The sequence below is a fragment of the Carcharhinus amblyrhynchos genome, chromosome 21 (assembly GCF_965287045.1).
Source record: "Carcharhinus amblyrhynchos chromosome 21, sCarAmb.v2.hapA, whole genome shotgun sequence".
NCBI classification, from domain to species: domain Eukaryota; kingdom Metazoa; phylum Chordata; class Chondrichthyes; order Carcharhiniformes; family Carcharhinidae; genus Carcharhinus; species Carcharhinus amblyrhynchos.
In genome coordinates this window covers 859,563-881,394 of record NC_137344.1, presented here as the reverse complement: position 1 = coordinate 881,394, position 21,832 = coordinate 859,563, and positions in this window count along the sequence as shown.

Below are 21,832 nucleotides of genomic sequence, written 5' to 3'. Positions count from 1 at the left end.
TGTTAGAATTCAAAAAGAAGGTACAAAAACTAGTATAAGGGCACTTTATCTGAATGCTCGTAACATTTGAAACAAGGTAAATGAGGTGACAGCACAAATCATTGCAAACGAGTATGATTTGATGGCCATTACAGAGGCATGGTTACAGGATGGTCACAACTGGGAGTTAAATATCCAGGGGTATCAAACTGTTCAGAGGGACTGACAGGAAGGTAAGGGAGGTGGTGTAGCTCTGATATTTAAGGATGACATCAGGGTGGTAGTGAAAGATGATATAGATTGAATCCATTTGGGTGGAAATTAGAAATATCAAGGAGAAAAAGTCACTGATAAGCATCGACTATAGGCCACCAAATAATGACATCATGCTGGGGCGAGAAATAAACAAAGAAATAACTGATACGTGTAAAACTGGTACAGCATTTATCATGGGGGATTTTAATTTGCACAGCAGAGGCAAGACTAGGCAAGAGAATATCAGGAACTCAGAACCAAATTAAAGAACAGGTCCTCAAGGATTCTAATCTCTGGATTATTACCTGAGCCACACACAAATTGGCAAAGAGAGAAGGAGATTAGGGAGGTAAACACATGGCTAATGGAGTGGTGTGGGAAAGAGGGGTTCCAAATCGTGGGGTGCTCGCATCAGTGTTGGAACAGGAGAGAACTGTTCCGATGGGATAGGCTCCACCTGAACCAATCCAGGACCAGGACCCGAGCGGAAAGGCTAAATAGGGAAGTCACAAGGACTTTAAACTAGTTAATGCGGGGCAGGCCTTAATAAAAGTGAGTAAAGTTTCCAGAACTACTGATAGAGTAGAGAGTATGGAAACTGCAGGAATAGAACAGCCAAAGAGTGGTGAGCCTGTGGAATTCATTACCACAGGAAGTAGTTGATGCCAAAGCATTGAATGTATTCAAGAGGCAGCTGGATAGAGCACTTGGGGTGAATGTGATGAAAGGTTATGGGGAAAAAGTTGGATAATCAGCCATGATTGTAATGAATAGCAGAACAGGCTCGAATGGCCAAATGGCCTCCTCCTATTTTCTATGTTTCTATGTTTCAGGCCCAGCAGATAAAGGGACAGCTATGGAAAGGGGGGCAGTCAACACAGCACTGAGGGTGCTGTATCTAAATGCAGTACTCGCAACAAGGTAAAGGAGGTGGATTCACATTGTAATTGGAGGGTACAATATTGTGGGAATCACGGAGACATGGCTGCAAGGGGATCAGAATGTGCAAGGATATGTGTCCCATCAAAAGGGCAGGCAGATGGGTGGAGGAGACGGGATTGCCTGGTTGGTAAGAAACAAAATTAAATCAGATGATACTAAGGTTAGTGACATAGCGGACAGTGAAGAAAGTTATCTCCATTGCAATTGGGCCATTGGGCCGATGAATGGCTGATGGCACTTAATTTAGATAAATGCAAAATGATGCATTTTGGTAGATTGAACCAGAGCAGGACTTACTCAGTTAATGGTAGGGCGTTGGGGAGAGTTACACAACAAAGAGATCTAGGGGTACATGTTCATAGCTCCTTGAAAGTGGAGTCACAGGTGGACAGAGTGGTGAAGAAGGCATTCAGCATGCTTGGTTTCATCGGTCAGAACATTGAATACAGGAGTTGGGACGTCTTGTTGAAGTTGTACAAGAAATTGGTAAGGCCACACTTGGAATACTGTGTATAGTTCTGGTCACCCTATTATAGAAAGGATATTATTAAACTAGAAAGAGTGCAGAAAAGATTTACTAGATGCTAATGGGACTTGATGATTTGAGTTATAAGGAGAGGCTGGACAGACTGGAACATTTTTTTCTGGGGTGTAGGAGGCTGAGGAGTGATCTAATAGAGGTTTATGAAATCATGAGGGGCATAGATCAGCTAGATAGTCAATATATTTTCCCAAAGGTAGGGGAGTCTAAACTAGAGGGCATAGGTTTAAGGTGAGAGGGGAGAGATACAAAAGTGTCCAGAGAGGCAATTTTTTCACACGGAGGGTGGTGTGTGTCTGGAACAAGCTGCTAGGGTACAGTAAAGGCAGGTACAATTTTGTCTTTTAAAAAACATTTAGATAGTTACATGGGTTCGATGGGTATCGAGGGATATGGACTAAATGTGGGCAATTGGGATTAGCTTAGGGGTTTAAAAGAGGGCAAGATACCCTAGATCTGGTCCGGTGTAATGAGATGGAAATAATTAATGATTTTACAGTTAGGGATCCTCTTGGAAAAAGCAATCACAATATGGTTGAATTTAAAATACAGGTGGAGCGTGAGAAGATAAAATCTAATCCCAGTGTCTTGTGTTTAAACAAAAGAGATGAGAGAAGAGTTGGCTAACGTAGACTGGGAGCAAAAACTTTCTGGGTGGGAAAATTGAGGAACAGTGGAGGACTTTCAAAGTGAACTTTCACAGTGCTCAGCAAAAGTCTATACCAGTGATAAGGAAGGACTGTAGAAAAAGAGATAATCTACCATGAATATGGAAGGAAATAAAAGAGGGTATCAAATTGAAAGAAAATGGATACAAAGAGGCAAAGATTAGTGGGAACCTTGAGGATTGGGAAATCTTTAAAGATCAGCAGGAAGCCATGAAAAATCTATAAAGAAAAGTAAGATGGATTATGAGAGTAAACTAACGTAGAATACAAAAATAGATAGCACAAGTTTCTACAAATATATAAAATGAAAAAGAGTGACTAAAGTAAACATTGGTCCTTTACAGGATGAGAAGGGGGATGTAATAACAGGAAATAAGAAAATGGCTGAGGCATTGAACAGGTATTTTGTGTCGGTCTTCACAGTGGAAGACACAAATAACATGCCAAAAACTGATGACAGGAAGGCTCTAGCAGGTGAGAACCGAGAAACTATCATTATCATGAAAGAGGTAGTGTTGGATAAGTTAATGGGGCTAAAGATACACAGGTCTCCTGGTCCTGATGGAATGCATCCTAGGGTATTAAAAGAGATGGTGAGAGAAATAGCAAATGCACTAGTGGTAATTTACCAAAATTTGCTGGACTCTAGGGTGGGCCTCGCAGACTGGAAAACATCAAATGTGGTGCCATTGTTTAAAAAAAGAGGTAGACAGAAGGTAGATAACTATAGGCCGGTTAGCTTAACTTCTGTAGTAGGGAAAATGCTTGAATCTATCATCAAGGAAGAAATAGCGAGTCATCTGGATAGAAATTGTCTCATTGGTAAGACACAGCATGGATTCATGAAGGAAAGGTATGTTTGACTAATTTGGTGGAATTCTTTGAGAACATTACATGTGCAGTGGACAATGGGGAACCTGTGGATATAGTGTATTTGGATTTCCAGAAAGCATTTGACAAGATGCCGCACCAAAGACTGCTACATAAGATAAAGGTACATGGTGCAACAGGTAATGTATTAGCATGGATAGAGGATTGGTTAACTAACAGAAAGCAAAGAGTGGGGGTAAATGGGTGTTTTTCTGGTTAGCAATCAGTGACTACTGGTGTGCCGCAGGGATCAGTGTTGGGACCACAGTTGTTTACGATTTGGAGTTGGGGACCAAGTATACTGTGTCAAAATTCACAGATGACACCAAGATAGGTGGCAGAGCAAAGTGTGCAGAGGGTACTGATAGTCTGCAAAGGGATATAGATAGTTTAAATGAATGGGTGAGGGTCTGGCAGATGGAGTACATGAGAACATAAGAACATAAGAAATAGGAGCAGGAGTACGCCATCTAGCCCTTCGAGCCTGCCCCGCCATTCAATAAGATCATGGCTGATCTGAAGTGGCTCAGTTCCACTTTCCTGCCCTCTCCCCATAACCCTTAATCCCCTTGCCTATCAAAAACCTATCTACCCACGTCTTAAATATATTTAGCGAGGCAGCCTCCACCACTTCAACGGGCAGAGAATTCCAGAGACTCACCACCCTTTGAGTGAAGAAGTTCCTCCTCAACTCCGTTCTAAACTGCCACCCCTTTATCTTGAGGCTGTGCCCTCTAGTCCTACTGTCCTTTCTGAGCAGCAAGAGCCTCTCCACCTCTATCCTATCCATCCCATTCATCATGTTATATGTCTCAATGAGATCTCCCCTCATTCTTCTAAACTCTAACGAGTACAAGCCTAGTTTATTCAGCCTCTCCTCATAGTTCAACCCCCTCAACTCCGGTATCAGCCTAGTAAACCTCCTCTGCACTCCTTCCAAGGCCAAAATATCCTTACGTGAGTGCGGCGACCAAAACTGCACACAGTACTCCAGCTGCGGCCTCACCAGTGCCCTGTACAGTTGCAGCAAGACCTCCCTACTTTTATATTCAATCCCCCTCACTATGAAGGCCAGCATCCCATTTGCCTTCCTGACCACCTGCTGCACCTGCAGGCTGGGTTTTTGCGACTCATGCACAAGGACCCCGAGGTCCCTCTGCACCGTTGCCTGCTGCAGTTTTTCGCCATGTAAGTAATAGTCCTTCCTACCATTATTCCTACCAAAGTGGACAACTTCACACTTGCTAACATTAAATTCCATTTGCCAGTTCCTGGCCCATTCGCCCAGCCTATCTAGATCCTTCTGCAGACTTTCCACACCCTCTGCACAATTTGCTGTTCCACTAATCTTGGTGTCATCAGCAAATTTCGACACCATACACTCGGTTCCCTCCTCCAGATCATCTATATAAATGGTAAATAGCTGAGGCCCCAGCACCGATCCCTGGGGCACTCCACTAGTCACCAACCGCCAATCCGAATAGCACCCATTAACCCCCACTCTCTGCCTCCTATTTGACAGCCAATCCCCGATCCACGCTAACACCCTACCCCCAACTCCATGCCCCCTGACCTTCTGTAATAACCTCTTGTGCGGCACCTTATCAAACGCCTTCTGAAAATCAAGAAACACCACATCTACTGGCTCTCCTCTATCCACCGCCCTAGACACATCCTCATAGAACTCCAATAAATTCATCAAACACAACTTCCCCTTAACAAAACCGTGCTGCATCTGCTCTATCAAACAATTCTCCTCAAGATGCCTCGCTATTTTCTCCTTGATCACGGATTCTAGCATTTTACCTACAACAGACGTTAAACTAACCGGCTTATAATTCCCTGCCTTTTGCCTGCCACCCTTTTTAAATAACGGCGTAACATTAGCCGTTTTCCAATCTTCCGGCACTTCCCTGGAATCCAGCGAGGTTTGGAAAATAATCATCAAAGCATCCACTATCACCTCCGCCATTTCTTTCAGAACCCTTGGATGCATTCCATCCGGTCCTGGCGACTTGTCTTCAATCAGTCCCCCCAGTCTGTCGAGCAATGTTGGTAAATGTGACGTCATCCATTTTGGTAGGAGTAACAGCAAAATGGATTATAATTTAAATGGTAAAAAATTGCAGCATGCTGCTGTGCAGAGGAACCTGGGTGTCCTTGTGCAGGAATCTCAAGGAGTTGGTTTGCAGTTGCAGCAGGTAATTAAGAAGGCAAATGGAATTTTGTCCTTCATTGCTAGAGGGATGGAGTTCAAAAACAACGAGGTTATGTTGTAGCTGTGTAAGGTGCTGGTGAAGCCACACCTGGAGTACTGTGTACAAGTTTTGGTCTCTTTACTGGAGAAAGGAGATACTGGCACTGGAAGGGGTGCAGAGGAGATTCACTTGGTTGATTCCAGCATTGAGAGGGTTGGCTTATGAGGAGATACTGAGTAGACTGGGGCTATACTCATTGGAATTCAGAAGAATGAGGGGAGATCTTATAGAAACATATAAGATTATGAAGGGAATAGATAAGATAGAAGCAGGGAAGTTGTTTCCACTGGCGGGTGAAACTAGAACTAAGGGGCATAGCCTCAAAATAAGGGGGAGCAGATTTAGGACAGAGTTGAGGAGGATCTTCTTCACACAAATAGTTGTGAATCTGTGGAATTCCTGCCCAGTGAAGCAGTTGAGGCTGCCTCACTGAATGATTTTAAGGCAAGAGTAGATAAGTTTTTGAACAGTAAAGGAATTAAGGATTATGGTGAGCAGGCTTAGTCCACAAACAGATCAGCCATGAACTTATTGAATCGAAGGGCCAGTTGGCCTACTCCTGCTTTTAGTTCTTATGTTTTTATAACCACTAAGTAAACATGATCTGTAAAAATGTTGATAACACAGACCTTCTGTTTAATGACAGTACTGTTTTTCCAGGGCTGTTTTATCAGATACTGCAGGACAATCCTGGGTGACTGTCTCCATGACCACGGGTAAATGGGCACAGGAAATCTCCTCCCCATTTATATAGGAGTCAATATATGGCATGCTGATAAACCTTGCAGGGCGTAATCACACTCTCAACAGGGAAAAGGAGATGTTAGCTGGCAATGCTACCAGTGAGGAGTAAATAGGAGAGGAGGTTCTCAGAGAGTGCTCCTGGGGAAGGATTGATACGTGATCAACAAAATATACTCGAGGTTCCTGTATTGAGGACAACATACATATTTCTGCAGAGTGAGCTGGATTAGACTGCACAGCAGAGTAAAAGCCCCGTCTGTCCAGAACTGCATCATTTGGAGTTTCAACCACACTGATGCCATTATTCCTTCCCACAAGAGCTGTGGAGGTGTAATGAAGGGAATGGTTTTATCACAGCCAGCAGGGAGAGAGAGCTCTGAACACTCAGTGAGTGTGAGTGATGACATCAGATCCCCTCCTGAAGTGAAATATTGCAGCGCCGATCTCTGTTATCATTCAAAAACACAATCACACCACATTTGTAAATCAAAGAGTCTTTGCTGTCTTCTTGGAGTGAATGAGAAATCACTCCCGCTTCACGAGCTGATTGTGAGCATGTCGGTGGGATGACTTGGTTCTGTAGACCATTCACAGTGGGTAGCTACTGAGAGTTAATCATCTTAGCTCCAGGACATCACTGCAGGAATTGCTGCCCACACCAGACCAAGGAATATAAAGTATGAAAATACCCCACACCCCTCACTGTAACACTGATATACCCCACACCCCTCACTGTAACACTGATATACCCCACACCCCTCACTGTAACACTGATATACCCCACACCCCTCACTGTAACACTGATATACCCCACACCCCTCACTGTAACACTGATATACCCCACACCCCTCACTGTAGGGGCTAGATGGCCTACTCCTGCTCCTATTTCTTATGTTCTTATGTTCTTATGTACCCCTCACTGTAACACTCTGATATACCCCACACCCCTCACTGTAACACTCTGGTATACCCCACACCCCTTACTGTAAAACTCTGATATACCCCACACCCCTCACTGTAACTCTGATATACCCCACACCCCTCACTGTAAAACTCTGATATACCCCACACTCCTCACTGTAACACTCTGATATACCCCACATCCCTCGCTGTAACACTCTGATATATCCCACACCCCTCACTGTAACACTCTGATATACCCCACACCCCTCACTGTAACACTGATATACCCCACACCCCTCACTGTAAAACTCTGATATACCCCACACCCCTCACTGTAACACTGGTATACCCCACACCCCTCACTGTAACACTGATATACCCCACACCCCTCACTGTAACACTGATATACCCCACACCCCTCACTGTAGGGGCTAGATGGCCTACTCCTGCTCCTATTTCTTATGTTCTTATGTACCCCTCACTGTAACACTCTGATATACCCCACACCCCTCACTGTAACACTCTGGTATACCCCACACCCCTTACTGTAAAACTCTGATATACCCCACACCCCTCACTGTAACTCTGATATACCCCACACCCCTCACTGTAAAACTCTGATATACCCCACACTCCTCACTGTAACACTCTGATATACCCCACATCCCTCGCTGTAACACTCTGATATATCCCACACCCCTCACTGTAACACTCTGATATACCCCACACCCCTCACTGTAACACTGATATACCCCACACCCCTCACTGTAAAACTCTGATATACCCCACACCCTTCACTGTAACACTGATATACCCCACACCCCTCACTGTAACACTGATATACCCCACACCCCTCACTGTAGGGGCTAGATGGCCTACTCCTGCTCCTATTTCTTATGTTCTTATGTTCTTATGTACCCCTCACTGTAACACTCTGATATACCCCACACCCCTCACTGTAACACCCTGGTATACCCCACACCACTTACTGTAAAACTCTGATATACCCCACACCCCTCACTGTAACACTCTGGTATACCCCACACCCCTTACTGTAAAACTCTGATATACCCCACACCCCTCACTGTAACACTCTGATATACCCCACACCCCTCACTGTAACACTGTGATATACCCCACACTCCTCACTGTAACACTCTGATATACCCCACATCCCTCGCTGTAACACTCTGATATATCCCACACCCCTCACTGTAACACTCTGATATACCCCACACCCCTCACTGTAACACTGATATACCCCACACCCCTCACTGTAACACTGTGATATACCCCACACCCCTCACTGTAACACTGTGATATACCCCACACCCCTCACTGTGACACTGATATGCCCCACATCCCTCACTGTAAAACTCTGATATACCCCACACCCCCCACTGTAAAACTCTGATGTACCCCACACCCCTCACTGTAAAACTCTGATATACCCCACACCCCTTGCTGTAACACTGTGATATACCCCACACCCCTCACTGTAACACTGTGATATACCCCACACCCCTCACTGTAACACTGTGATTTACCCCACACCCCTCACTGTAACACACTGATATACCCACACCCCTCACTGTAACACTCTGATGTACCCCACACCCCTCACTGTAACACTCTGATTTACCCCACAGTCCTCACTGTAACACTCTGCTGTACTCCACACCCCTCACTGTAACACTCTGCTATACCCCACACCCTTCACTGTAACACTCTGATAGACCCACACCCATCAGTATAACACTGCTTTTCCTCACATCCCTCATTATAACTCGTTGATATACTCCAAGCCCCTCATTGTAACACTCTGATATAACCCACACCCCTCACTGTAACACAGGTATACCCCACACCCCTCACTGTAACACTCTGATGTACCCCACACCCCTGTCTGTAACACTCTGAATACCCCTCACCCCTCATTGTAACACTCTGATATACCCCACACCCCTCACTGTAGCAGTCTGATATACCCCACACCCCTCACTGTAACACTCTGATACACCCCACACCCCTCACTGTAACACGCTGATATATCTGACACCCCTCACTGTAACATTCATTTGTATATCACACCCCGCATTGTTACACTGATATATCACACACCCCTCACTGATATACCGCACACCCTTTACTGTCACACTCTGATGTACCCCATACCCCTCACCAAAACAATCTGATAAACCCCACACCCCTCACTGTAACACTCTGAATACCACACACCCCTCACTGCAGCACTGATATACTCCACACCTCTCACTGTAACACTTCAATATACCCCACACACCTCAATGTAACACTGATATACCCCACATCCCTCACTATAACTCTTTGATATACCCCAAGCCCCTCATTGTAACATTTGTTTGTACACCACACCCTGCATTGTAATACTGATATATCACACACCCCTCAGTGTAACACTGATATACCTCACATCCCTCACTATAACTCTTTGATATACCCCAAGCCCCTCATTGTATCATTCTGAAATAACCCACACCCCTCACTGTAACACTGATATACCCCAAACCCCTCATTTAACACTCTGATATAACCCACACCCCTCACTGTAACACTCTGATGTACCCCACACCCCTCTCTGTAACACTTTGATATACCCCACACCCGTCATTGTAACACTCTGATATACCCCACACCCCTCATTGTAACACTCTGATATAACCCACACCCTCACTGTAACACTCTGATATACCCCACACCCCTCACTGTTACAGATTGATATACCCCACACCCCTCACTGTAACAGTCTGATATACCCCACATCCTTCACTGTAACACTCTGATATACCCCACAACCCTCACTGTAACACTCTGATGTACCCCACACCCCTCATGGTAACACTCTGATATATCCCACACCCCTCACTGTAACACTCTGATATATCCCACACCCCTCACTGTAACACTCTGATATACCCCACACCCCTCACTGTAACACTCTGATATACCCCACACCCCTCACTGTAACACTCTGATATACCCCACATCCCTCACTGTAACACACTGATATACCCCACACCCCTCACTGTAACACTCCGATATACCCCACACCCCTCACTGTAACACTCTGATATATCCCACACCCCTCACTGTAACACTCTGATATATCCCACACCCCTCACTGTAACACTCTGATATAACCCACACCCCTCACTGTAACACTCTGATATAACCCACACCCCTCATTGTAACACTCTGATATATCCCACACCCCTCACTGTAACACTCTGATATAACCCACACCCCTCACTGTAACACTCTGATATACCCCACACCCCTCACTGTAACACTCTGATATACCCCACACCCCTCACTGTAACACTCTGATATACCCCACACCCCTCACTGTAACACTCTGATATACCCCACATCCCTCACTGTAACACTCTGATATACCCCACAGCCCTCACTATAACAATGAACTCCATAGAACCCCGACAGTGCAGAAAGAGGCCATTCGGCCCATCGAGTCTGCAGCAACCACAATCCCACCCAATCTCTACCCTGTTACCCCTCCATGTTTTACTCACTAATCCCTCTAACCTATGCATCTTAGGACACTAAGAGGCAATTTTAGCATTTCCAATTATCCTAACCCGCACATATTTAGTCTGTGGGAGGAAACCGGAGCACCTGGAGGAAACACATGCAGACACAAGGAGAATGTGCAAACTCCACACAGACAATGACCCAAGCCGGGAATCGAACACAGGTCCCTGGAGCTGTGAAGCAGCAGTGCTAACCACTGTGCTACCGTGTCACCCCCTGCTACCGTGCCGTACCGTATGATATACCTCACACTCCTCACTGTAACACTCGGACATACCCCATTCCCCTCACTGTAACAGTGATATACCCCACACCCCTCACTGTAGTATTGATATACCCCACACTGCTCACTGTAACACTTTGATATACCCCACACCCCTCAGTGTAACTCTCAGATATACCCCATACCCCTCACTGTAACACTCTGATGTACCCCACACCCGTCACTGTAACACTCTGATATACCCCACACCCCTCAATGTAACACTCTGATATATCCCACATCCCTACCGGTAACACACTATACCCCACACCCCTCACTGTAACACACTGATTTATCCCACATGCCTCAATGTAACACTCTGATATATCCCACACCCCTCACTGTAACACTCTGATATACCCCACACTCCTCACTGTAACACACTGATATACCCCACACCCCTCACTGTAACACTCTGATATATCCCACACCCCTCACTGTAACACTCTGATATACCCCACACTCCTCACTGTAACACACTGATATACCCCACACCCCTCACTGTAACACTCTGATATACCCCACACCCCTCACTGTAACACACTGATATACCCCACACCCCTCACTGTAACACACTGATACATCCCACACGCCTCAATGTAACACTCTGATATATCCCACACCCCTCACAGTAACACTCTGATATACCCCACACTCCTCACTGTAACACACTGATATACCCCACACCCCTCACTGTAACACTCTGATATATCCCACACCCCTCACTGTAACACTCTGATATACCCCACACCCCTCACTGTAACACTGATATACCCCACACCCCTCACTGTAACACTCTGATATACCCCACACCCCTCACTGTAACACTCTGATATACCCCACACCCCTCACAGTAACACTCTGATATACCCCACACCCCTCACTGTAACACTCTGATGTATACCTTCCCTCTTTGAAAGTAATCACAATCATGGGTATTTCTTTACAATGGCTTTGCATTCACTTCACACAACCTCAACTTCATCATAGAACATAGACCAGTACAGCACAGTACAGGACCTTCGGCCCTCAATGTTGTGCCGAACTATGTCTGAACCCAAGATCAAGCAATCCCACTCCCTTTCATTCTGGAGTGCTCCATGTGCCTATCCAATAACCGCTTGAAAGTTCCTAAAGTGTCCGACTCCACTATCACAGCAGGCGGTGCATTCCACACCCCAACCGCTCTCTGAGTGAAGAATCTACCTCGGACATCCCTCCTAAATCTCCCACCATGAACCTTATAGTTATGCCCCCTAGTAACAGCTGCATCCACCCGAGGAAATAGTCTCTGAATGCCCACTCTATCAATCCCTCTCATCATCTTATAAACCTCTATTAAGTCGCCTCTCATCCTCCTCCGCTCTAAAGAGAAAAGCCTCGGCTCCCTGAACCTTTCCTCATAAGACCTACCCTCCAAACCAGGCAGCATCCTGGTAAATCTCCTCTGCACTCTCTCCAATGCTTCCACATCCTTCTTATAGTGAGGTGACCAGAACTGAACACAATATTCCAAATGTGGTCTCACCAAAGTCCGGTATAGTTGCAGCATAACCCCACGGCTCTTAAACTCAAACCCCCTGTTAATAAACGCTAACACACTATAAGCCTTTGTCACGGCTCTGTCCACTTGAGTGGCAACCTTCAGAGATCTGTGGATATGAGCCCTAAGATCTTTCTGTTCCTCTACATTCCTCAGAACCCTGCCATTGACCCTGTAATGCGCATTCAAGTTTGTCCTACCAAAATGAATCACCTCGCACTTTGCAGGGTTAAACTCCATCTGCCACTTTTTGGCCCAGCTCTGCATCCTTTCATGTCTTTTTGCAGCCTATAAAAGCCCTCCACCCCATCCACGACTCCACCAATCTAGGTGTCATTAGCAAATTTACTAACCCACCCTTCAGCCCCCTCTTCTAAGTCATTGATAAAAATCACAAATAGCAGAGGACCCAGCACTGATCCCTGTGGTACACCGCTGGTAACTGGCCTCCAGTCTGAAAATTTTCCCTCCACCACCACCCTGTCTTCTATGATACAGCCAGTTACTTATCCAATCAGCCAAATTTCCTTCTATCCCACATCTCCTTATCTTCTTCATTAGCCTACCATGGGGAACCTTATCAAACGCCTTACTAAAATCCATGTATACGACATCAACTGCTCTACCTTCGTCTACCCACTTAGTTACCTCCTCAATGAATTCAATCAAATTTGTGAGGCAGGACTTACCCCTCATGAAACCGTGCTGACTATCCCGGATTAAACTGCATCTTTCTAAATGGTCATAAATCCTATCTCTCAGGACCCTTTCCATCAACTTACCGGTTAACGTATCAATATCTAAAATGGTAGCTGACTGCATCATACAAGTAAACATTGCGTATTATTTCACAATGTCACTTCGTTATGTATGATTGCAACGATTTATCAACAGTAAATGTAACAAAATTATCCAAATTTGTATATTATACCATTTAGTTTTTCTTTTTCTTCTTATTCCCAGTCTTTAACTCAGAGAAGAAGTGTCATTGAATTCTATAATCCAATTGTCCTTTTCGTTAACGGTAGATATAATTCCATTCTCAAGCTTATTCTCCAAACTCAAAAGTGCTAAACTGTCATTTTGATTTAGCAAAGTTAAAATGGCATTTGTATGCATTAACATCTATTATTTTCTCTGATCAAAATTTCTTTTAGTTGCTTCAAGAATGTTGTTGAAAGTTCCTCATCATCACTCAGAGTGTTTGATATTCCTGCTTGCTTGTCCTCTGAACATTATGTGATCTTGTTGTTTCTGCCAGTTTGATTTGGAACTGATCTTTTCTGCTTCTTTTTGAGCGTCATCAATTTCCTTCTCTTTCTGCAGTTTTATTGTTTGTTCTAACCCTTCAACACTTTTGCATGATTCATGAACTCTATCAATCCAGCCCTCAGCAGTTTTTGAATGGTCTTTTGCAAACTGTCCACTTGCCTGCATTCCAGCTGTTACAGTGTGTGTTCTAGCATTAGGGTAGCATTAGGAAGTAGTGTCTTTGGTCATCCAACTGATTACTTTGTAATTTCAGCCCACCCTGTTGCCCTTCATAATCTCCAATTTTGTAGGTTCTTGAGTTATTTCCCTGTTATCTTTTATGGAGTTTGATACAACAATAATCCTTGGATCAGTTTTTTGATCACCTGGATCACAATTTAGCAATGGGTTTTTATGCACAGGAAGAGCTTTGGAACTCTGCCTCTCCATACCTCTTCTCTCCTTCAGCTTCTCCAGTTTGCTCCTAAGTTCAAGAATCTCATTTTTCTTTTCAAGACAAAGTTTTAACAGTTTGTTTTGGAATTTAATTCTACATTCAACCAATCACTCTGATTTCTCACCAATTCTTTTTTATGTCCAAGGCATTTTCCATGTTCAAGGGATACCTTTGAACTTGTATAATGTTTGAAATGATACTTGAAACTTGCACATCTGATGTGCTAAGTGTAATTTTACAAGATGTAAATTTTAAATTTAATGGTGACTTCGTAGAGACTCTAATGCTTGAAATTTTCATTGCAGATCAATGTTCGCTGAGTTTGCTTCTGCATCTTTATAATTTCAACAGCTCCAAGTTCTCAATCAAGTGATCCACTCTCCACTTTAGATTTAGAAATAATTCCCTCCCTAACAATTCTATTTACAAAGTGACTTCTTAAATTGACTCATACAAAGAAACAGCTTCATAAATTCCATTGATTTTTTTTCTTCATAAAATTTCCTGAAATATATATTGTGTCACCAACCACCACCAGTGATTGGTCTGCCCCTGTATCGCTTTACTGATTCTCAAGTGTTCTCAATAATTCCTTTTTAATCTGCAAAATTTTCATACGTGAACATTGATGTTCCGCATTAATCAAGGTTTCCTTTGATTGTTTGCTATCAGCATTAGGCATCTCACGTTTGTCTACAGTAGTTTTCAAGAGTTGTTAAGAATACCCTGATTAATCATCTGCTGGGATACAGTTGTCACCATATTGCTGTCTCCCAGAGCCAAATCATTACCCGGAATAAAATCTAGCCCTCCAATAGTGATTTAGAAATAATTCCCTCCGTAACAATTCTATTGATAAAGTGACTTCTTAAATTGACTTCATAAAAAGAAAGAGGTTCATAAACTCCAGATGGAGCCAATATTAGCATGTTTTTCTTCCTACAACTTCCTGAAATACATATTGTGTTATCAACCACCACCAGTGATTGAACTGCCTCATATCTCTTAAAATTTTAATGTTTTATTTTATTTTTGGATGGGTATGGGAACACTTCTCCTTTTGAAATGAAACATGCAGAACTTCTAATAGCATGGCTTCCTTCAGTCAAATAATTCTCGGAAATATGTTGAATCATAATCCTCCTTTCTCATAGATCCTGTGGGAACCTGTTTCCTCTGTACCACTGCTGCTGCCATTTCTTTTCAGGTGCTACCTTTCCTGTGACAGCAATTGGTCTCCCATTTAGTTTCCAGTAATCTTCCCAAAGATGTCCCACCTTGTTACAATGGAAACTCTTAGGCCTTCAACTGTCACTTCCACCCTCCGAACTTTCCAATCTCTGGTGAAATTCCCTGACCATTCCCAATTAAGAACAAAGAACAAAAAAAATTACATCACAGGAACAGGCCCTTCTGCTCTTCAAGTCTGCACTGACCATGCTGCCCGGCTGAACTATCCTTCCTCTATTCCCATCCTATTCATGTATTTGTCAAGATGCTCTTTAAAAGTCACTATTGCATCTGCTTCCACCATCTCACTCAGCAATGAGTTCCAGGCATCCACCACCTTCTGTGTAAAAAATCTGCCTCATACATCTCCTTTAAACCTTGCTCCTCGCATCTTAAACCTGTGCCCCTAGTAATTAACTCTTCCACCCTGGGAAAAAGCTTATGACTATCCACTCAGTCCATGCCCCTCATAATCTTGTAGACTTCTATCAGGTTGCCTCTCAACCTCCAGTGAGAACAAAGCAAGTTTCTTCAAACTCTCCCCATAACTAAGGCCCTCCATACGAGGCAACACTCTGCTAAATCTTTTCTGTACCCTCTCCAAAGCCTGCACATCCTTCTGGTAGTGTGGTGACCAGAATTGAACACTATATTCCAAATGCCACCTAACTAGGGTTCTATAAAGCTGCAACATGACGTACCAATTTTTATACTCAGTGCCCCAGCCAATGAAGGCAAGCATGCCGTATGCCTTCTTGGCTACCATCTCCACCTGCGTTGACACTTTCAGTGACCTGTGTGCCTGTACACCCAGATCCCTCTGCCTATCGATACTTTTCATGGTTCTGTCATGTACATTGCATTTCCTATCTGTATTAGATCTTCCAAAATACATTACCTCACATTTGTCCATTCTCTTCCCTGACCATTTGTTTTCCTTTCACTTTCCCACACTATATCCTTCTTGGGTTATAGGGATGACAGAATAAAGATTTGATTCTATTGACCCAAGCAGCTCATAATCATCAGTCATCTCTGCTGCTTGTCCAACCATTTTAACCTTCTGTTCTTCCATACATAGAACATAGAACATTACAGCGCAGAACAGGCCCTTCGGCCCACGATGTTGCGCTGACCAGTTAAAAAGCAATGACCCTCTAACCTAAACCAAACCCTTTCCATCCATAAACCTATCCACGGATCTCTTAAACGCCCCCAAACTAGGCGCATTTACAACTGCAGGAGGCAGGGCATTCCAATCCCTCACCACCCTCTGGGTAAAGAACCTACCCCTGACGTCCGTCCTATAACTACCACCCCTTAATTTAAAGCTATGCCCCCTCGTGCTAGCTTTCTCCATCCGAGGAAAAAGGTTATCACTGTCCACCCTATCTAAACCGCTAATCATCTTATATGTTTCAATAAGGTCCCCTCTTAGCTGCCTTCTTTCCAACGAAAACAACCTCAAATCCCTCAGTCTCTCCTCATAGGACCTCCCCTCCATACCAGGCAACATCCTGGTAAACCTCCTCTGCACCCTCTCCAAAGCCTCCACATCCTTCCTATAATGTGGGGACCAGAACTGCACACAATACTCCAAGTGAGGCCACACCAGAGTTTTGTACAGTTGCAACATGACGCTGCGGCTCCTAAATTCAATCCCCCTACCAATAAACGCCAAGACACCGTATGCCTTCCTAACAACCCTATCTACTTGATTCCCAACTTTCAGGGATCTATGTACACATACACCTAGATCCCTCTGTTCAGCCACACTATTCAGAGTCCTACCGTTAGCCCTATACTCTACACATCTGTTGTTCCTGCCAAAGTGAATTACCTCACACTTCTCCGCATTAAACTCCATCCGCCACCTCTCGGCCCAGCTCTGCAACCTGTCCAAGTCACCCTGTAAACTAAGACACCCTTCCTCACTATCTACCACACCTCCGACTTTGGTGTCATCAGCAAATTTACCAATCCACCCAACTACACCCTCATCCAGATCATATATAAAAATTACAAATAGCAGTGGCCCCAAAACAGATCCCACCACTCGTAACTGAACTCCATGACGAATACTTACCATCAACCACCACCCTCTGTCTCCTATCCGCCAGCCAATTCCTGATCCAATTACCTAAATCACCCTCAATCCCATACATCTGCATTTTCTGCAGAAGCCTTCCATGGTGAACCTTATCAAACGCCTTACTAAAGTCCATATATACCACGTCAACTGCCTTACCCCCATCCACCTCTTTGGTCACTTTCTCAAAAAACTCAATAAGGTTAGTAAGGCACGACCTACCCTCCACAAAACCATGCTGACTATCTCCAACGGATCCAAACTATACGGATCCTAACTATTGAAGGTAATTAATCTTTAAATTCTTTCATGTGGATCACTTTCCTACGACATTTGTATGTTGTCTTTACCTTTAATGCATGTATTTAAATGGTCAAATTACTTTGCTTTATCCTCTCAAATTCAATATAGACCTGTTAAGGCTGTTTTCTCAAATTCTGAAATTACTGCATATACACCTGAAGAACCAACTCATACACACTGAGTTCTCTTCACTGCATTATACTTCACAGTTATCTCTCCTGACAGCAATGCATACACTTCATCAGCTCCAGCTGTCAACTTACTTTGTAATAGCAACGTCCAGATTACTTTTGGCCAATTCATCTGCTTAGCTACATTTTCAAACAAAATAAAGAATCTCGCACATCCCTTTCAACAAAAATTGGCAAGGCTTGTACAAATTTAAACATGTTCCTAATGGATACTGGTTTGGAAAGAAAGGTGTTCCTCTCCAACTTCTGGTGTTTTGCATTTAATTGCCAGCATTTTAAACTCTCTCCCTTTCTCTTTCTGGCTGGCAGTCATTCTATGGTTGGAACACTGCTTTTTGTGCATTTAAAGAATGTCATTTTGATGTAAACAATGTATTTGTTGCAAATGTTAGTTGTTGCCTGTCATCATCACATCTTTTAATGTATATTCCCAATACACCAGAGTTAATTTGCACCACATACCTTAGTTTTCTTTGTTTAGATTTAAGACCTTAGTTTCTCATTGAACTGCATCACTTTCAGACTTGATGTCAAATTCTATCATATTATGGTCACTCTTTCCTAAAGGCTCTTTTACAACTGAATTATTAATTCACTTTTTTATTGCATATACCTCCCCCTCACCTGCCCTACACACACACACACACACACACACACACACACAGAGTAATGCTCTGATAAACCTCACTCTAACTTCATCACTCAATGTGTGGAATGTGGGCAGGGGTCTATCTCAGTTTGGATTTTGTGAGAGAAAAGCAGCTGAGGATTTGCATTTGCGTGCAGTTTTATGAATGTTGCACCCATTGTGCAAAGTTAATCTTTTGTTGTGGTTTAACTCTTCAACATAATAATATTTCTCAGGTATTGCATCACTACAGTTGGGAGGTCAACTAGGTTCCATGGATGGAACAGTTTGGGAAAATCTGCTTTAGTGCACTCAACAATTTATTTTATATTCTTCCTCCGATCATCTGATCAAAGCCAATAATTGACTTGTATTTTCAGTCCTCTGTGTGACTGTGTTCCTCTCGAATGACCTGCACATCCACTCTCATGTCCCTCTGTTGCTCTATTCCAGGTAACCACCTTTCCTTTATTTGCAAAATGTATCACTGCATATTATATCCATGTTCAATTTCATCTACCTCTTACGCAGCCTTCCTGTCCACAGCAACTGTCATCTTTCTTAATCTGGTGAGAGATTTCTAGCTGGTTATCGTGAATTAACTCCTTCATTCTCAATCCACGACATTTACAGAATTGAGAAAAAGAGTGAGGTTGGACAGCAGTCCTATCGAACTCCACTCACTGCTCTTTCCAAGTTTTATTTCCCTCTGCCCTGCAGCCATGTCTCTGTCTCGGAAATCATATTCCTCTGAATGCAATGACCCAGTAATTTTGCCCCTCATTATTGACTAAGCTCACACCTCGACATACTGCAATGGGCATCTCCATTCATACACCAGAAGGTAAATATTTTGGGGCTTTTCGGTATCTCTAATGCCATAAGACCATGAGATATAGGAACGGAAGTAGGCCATTCGGCCCATTGAATCTGCTCTGCCATTCAATCATGGCTGATATGTTTCTCATCCCCATTCTCCTGCCTGTTCTCCATAATCTTTGATCCCCTTACCAACAAGAACCTATCTATCTTTGTCTTAAATACACTCAGTAACCTAACGTCCACAGACTCCTGTGGAAATGACTTCGACAGATTCACCACTCTCTGGCTGAAGAAATTCCTCCTCATCTCATGCTAAAGAGTAGTCCCTTTACTCTGAGGCCGTGTCCTCGGATCCTAGTCTCTCCTACTAATGGGAGCATATTCCCCACATCCACTCTATCCAGGCCTTTCAGTATTCTGTAAGTTTCAATGAGATCCCCCCTCATTTTTCTAAACCCCATCGAGTACAGACCCAAAGTCCTCAAACGCTCCTCGTACATCAAGCTTTTCATTCTGGGGACCATTCTCATGAACCTCCTCTGCCCCCTGTCCAAGGCCAGCCGTTCTTCCTTAGATACGGGACCCAGAATTGTTCACAATATTCCAAATGTTGAACGCTCGCAAGCTGTATCAGGTAATGGACTCCGCATACTGTGTGTGTGGGCGATTCTGCGTCTGATGCAACTTGAGAATGTTTATTATAGAGGTAGATGTGATTCACCCACGTTTCCACTCTGTGATCTGCTAACTTGTTCAGATATGTGGCCATGTGCTCATTGTAACTACAGATGGAACACACGCCACAACTCCTTCCCAGAACATTCCAAGGACAAACAGCATTTATCACAATAGGAGGCCTTCACAAAAGGCAGAATGAACAGGACAAGTAACACAATCTTTGCTCTTTGGATCTCTATTCTTTCTGAAGCTTCTGTCTGAGGTTACTTTATGTTAAGTGACATTAAAATTTTTCACAATTTAATAAAGGGATTGTGGGGTAAGATGGGGATGAGTTGGATAGATTGACACAGGATAGGGCTGGGGGAGACGGGGAGGGATGGATTTACATATAGAATGGCAGAGAGGCTGGAGTTATATGATAAATCCCAATATATTCTATATATAAACTACCCCAAACCCCACGATTAGATTCCAGTCTATAACCCACTCCCGGGTATCTGTTATTTTATATATAAATCTAATCGAGGGGTTCGGGGTGGTTTATATATAGAATAACAGATACCCAGGAGAGTGTTACAGACTGGAATCTAATCGAGGGGTTCGGGGTGGTTTATATATAGAATAACAGACACCCGGGAGTGAGTTACAGACTGGAATTTAATCAAGGGGTACGGAGTGTTTTTATATCATAACAAATGATCTATGCAAGCACTTCCAGGTTTTTCAATACTTGACTCAATCTCCTTTTCTGCTCTAAGGAGAAGAACCCTAGCTTCTCCATTCTCTCCACATTCACCAAATTCCCTCACCCTTGGCACCAATCCAATATATCTCCCTCAGACCCTCTCCATTTCATTACACCCATCCTAAAGCAGGGTGACCACAATCAACCACAACTTCAATCAAGAAAATCACGAAAAGGGACGAAAAGGGATTGGTATAGGCTAGTGGGTCATTGTTTTTGTAACTGGTCGGCGCAACATCGTGGGCCGAAGGGCCTGTTCTGCGCTGTAATGTTCTATGTTCTATGTTCTAATCACAAGAATATGAAGCAAGAGAGTTGGATAAACAAGTTGGTAAAATGGGTGAAAGTGGGGAAGCAGTGGCAGACCTTTAAGGAGATATTTTATAATACTCAGCAAAGAATAAAGGACTTTTTGAGAAAATTGCATCATCAGTGGTTAACCAGGAAAGTTAAGAATAGTATTAAATTGAAGTAAAAATCTATAATGATGCAGAGATTAGTGGTGGGTCGGAAGGTTGGACAGATTTTAGAAATCAGCAAAGAATGACTGAACATAAGAACATAAGAAATAGGAGCAGGAGTAGGTCATCTAGCCCCTCGAGCCTGCCCCGCCATTCAATAAGATCATGGCTGATCTGTCGTGGCTCAGTTCCACTCTCCCACCCTCGCCCCATAACCCTTAATCCCCTTGCCTACCAAAAACCTATCTACCCATGTCTTAAATATATTCAACGAGGTAGCCTTCACCACTTCAATGGGCAGAGAATTCCAGAGATTCACCACCCTTTGAGTGAAGAAGTTCCTCCTCAACTCCATTCTAAACTGCCCCCCCCGTTATCTTGAGGCTGTGCCCTCTAGTCCTGCTGTCCTTTCTGAGCAGGA